This window comes from Diaphorina citri, unplaced genomic scaffold (genome assembly GCF_000475195.1).
Source record: "Diaphorina citri unplaced genomic scaffold, Diaci psyllid genome assembly version 1.1 scaffold2144, whole genome shotgun sequence".
NCBI classification, from domain to species: domain Eukaryota; kingdom Metazoa; phylum Arthropoda; class Insecta; order Hemiptera; family Psyllidae; genus Diaphorina; species Diaphorina citri.
The window spans coordinates 45,133-48,571 of record NW_007379569.1 but is presented as its reverse complement, the minus strand read 5'-3'; the positions used below and the strand labels follow the sequence as shown (position 1 = coordinate 48,571).

At 41.5% G+C, this 3,439-nt stretch overlaps 1 pseudogene; it reads right to left on the bottom strand.

Moving 5' to 3' along the window:
* Positions 1-295: 295 nt before the first annotated feature.
* LOC103518287 lies at positions 296-1,022 on the bottom strand (annotated as a pseudogene).
* Positions 1,023-3,439: the final 2,417 nt, after the last annotated feature.

Sequence of the window (3,439 nt, the reverse complement as noted above, 5' to 3'; positions counted from 1 at the left end):
GAGATTCAAAATAGGTACCATTCTAATTACAAATATGCTACCTAGTATAATAGAAGCTGATCACTTGATAGGGTTCTTGATAGGTAGGTATTCCTACTATGACTCTATCACATCAGGACATGCATACATATCATGTATTAACTACCTATTAAGGAGCGCGGTAGCGCTCCGCCCCGCCAAGTCAAGAAAGTTTGACCGCTTCCTGAATTATATTTATTATCAACCTATTATAGACTCTGAAATCTGAGTTGATACATAGGTACCTACCTAAATACTGAATATGCTTAAGTCACCAACTTACAACAGAGAAGATTTACTGTGAATCTTCTTCCTTGCAGAATCACCTGATTCACTTTTCAGTAGGGGCAGGCAGTGCAGAAGAAACTTTCTGTTCTTGTTGATACAGATATGCTCGGGTAAGCTGGTAAATGCTCGTAGCCGCTACAAACACATTCACACTGAACAAACTCCAGTTCTTCGGGATGATCACAAGGGAGTAACGGGACCAGATGAGCCCGGTAGCAGCCAGGGCACTCGACTGGGAAATACTCAACTTCTCAGCTGGTCGGGTTAAATCTCCGATGCCAGCAATGACAAGACCCCATTTGAACATGGGGGCCCAGAAGAACACTGTCTTTGGTCCTGCTGGATGTTCCCATAAAGGACGTGCCTTACTGGGGACAAAACGGTCCACTGCTGAGATAGCTGCTCGATAAATAGCAGAGGCCATGGTGAAAACACTGGATATCTTTCTACTGATAACAGGTGATAAGAGAGGATCCTTGGATTCTAGAGCTTTACCCGCCTTTCACTAAAAATCTGATTTCTCCCGTGTTTGTGCACTGATCTCCGGTTCGATAAGATCGTTCGAAATAGAATTTGATCACAAGTCTGACTACGTTATCACAGAACTAGAATTTTGATCAATAAAAAAGGAAAAATGAAAATCGTAGTCACAACTTTGAAATGACCCCGATTTTCAACTTCCGTTCACGAATCGCGTGCACGGAGCAAAACAAAACACCACAGAGGTCAACAAACCCCCACTATTTTTTCTCTGTTGCTCTATTTTGTAAACAATACTACTAGCGCTCTCTCGTAGATTCACTGCGAACTATTTGAGAAAGTCGAGTTGTGTTGGAGAACGAAATTTTTAACCTGTTGCGTTCAGGTGCGTGAAGTTAGCACCACAACTTTTGCTGCGAATTTGTACCAAAGCCCATCATTTAGTACCCATTTTGTTTCTGGCGTCCAGTAGCACTTAGTTGGTATTTTTCAACTGGATTTGTAGATGTACAGAAGTGCATTTTGTTCAGATGGATATGGATTGCAATTTTACTGAACGCCAGTGGTGCTTATACGAGGCCAGTAGCTGGACTGTCTACTGGCCAGCTGAAAGCCATAAATTAGATGTCAACATTACAAATAATAAATCCCTTTTGTCGTCGAGTAGTCCCTTCATCCACCTCAAGTAGATTTCAATGTCCCTATGAAAAATCTGAACATGGTCCCAGGGGGACTTCAAACAGGTAGTACACCAGCCTGGTAGTTCCCTTGCTAAAGAAATAGCAAAGGTTCAGTCCGAAGGGCATCCACTCTTGAAATTTTGTAGCGATAACCAAAAATCGGCCCAAAACCTATCACCCTAGGGCTGATTGAGGGCTGACGAAAGAACGCCGACCCCGTCTGAACACGGGAAAAGGCGAAGAATTACATTACTTTCCTTTCTATAGGATAAGGAATGTAAAAAGAAGATGAAAATGTGAAGAACAAATTCAGCAATCTTTCTCCTTTACACCAGAGTTCAAAGTCACTCTCACATCACCAACTTGTACACACGCTGGTTTCAGATCATCCGATGCTTCAATGCGGTGCGAATAGCCTGGAGCGATCTATGACGTCACAGAGGTGATTCGCAGGTCAAAGTTTTGTTGCAAAAAAACTCCACCAAGCATAAGAAGAAACTTGTTCGTAATATTGTTGTAATATGAATCCTCATCCTCTGATGTTGGAGTTTAGATAGTGACCTCTTTGTACCAAATGTAGACTTCCATGTAACTCGTGTGAGATAGAATCGAATAGAAAGGTAAACTTTTTCTTAAAGGGGCTTAAGTAACGTTTACTTAACTTTGGTGACAAGGGTTTTACCCCCAATGCGGAGACAAGCTGTCCGCCTCCTGGACCCCTCACATTAATATCACCCGGAAGGAGTAAAAGACAGCAGCATAAGCCGATAAAAGCCAGCAGCACAAGATAGCCCAGATGATCAACCAGTCAGTGGTCATCCATTCGGGTACCAACTACGAGCAACATTAAACGTTGCTTAAACTCAGTGATTCATTGGGAACTGATTGATCAACTGATACACTCAACGTGCTTTCGCCGGCACTCCGGTTACTTTGTGTACTGAAGAGGCCGCTCTTGCAGCATGGAATTAAAATCTACATACATTGTACGTAATCTACGTGCAGAATGTATGAGTTATTTTTTTATTTAATTAAACGATTACATTTTTCTTCCACCGAGAGAAGGAAGGCCCTGAGTGAAATCTTGATTAATATTTCTGCATGGTTTATTACATTCTTCCACTTAATCACCGATTACATAGCTGTTTCATTGCTTTGTGATGTGATATGTACATGGCTGTTTCGTTGCTTAGTGGTGTGATATGTACATAGCTGTTTCGTTGCTTAGTGGTGTGATATGTACATAGCTGTTTCGTTGCTTAGTGGTGTGATATGTACATAGCTGTTTCGTTGCTTAGTGGTGTGATATGTACATAGCTGTTTCGTTGCTTAGTGGTGTGATATGTACATAGCTGTTTCGTTGCTTAGTGGTGTGATATGTACATAGCTGTTTCGTTGCTTAGTGGTGTGATATGTACATAGCTGTTTCGTTGCTTAGTGGTGTGATATGTACATAGCTGTTTCGTTGCTTAGTGGTGTGATATGTACATAGCTGTTTCGTTGCTTAGTGGTGTGATATGTACATAGCTGTTTCGTTGCTTAGTGGTGTGATATGTACATAGCTGTTTCGTTGCTTAGTGGTGTGATATGTACATAGCTGTTTCGTTGCTTAGTGGTGTGATATGTACATAGCTGTTTCGTTGCTTAGTGGTGTGATATGTACATAGCTGTTTCGTTGCTTAGTGGTGTGATATGTACATAGCTGTTTCGTTGCTTAGTGGTGTGATATGTACATAGCTGTTTCGTTGCTTAGTGGTGTGATATGTACATAGCTGTTTCGTTGCTTAGTGGTGTGATATGTACATAGCTGTTTCGTTGCTTAGTGGTGTGATATGTACATAGCTGTTTCGTTGCTTAGTGGTGTGATATGTACATAGCTGTTTCGTTGCTTAGTGGTGTGATATGTACATAGCTGTTTCGTTGCTTAGTGGTGTGATATGTACATAGCTGTTTCGTTGCTTAGTGGTGTGATA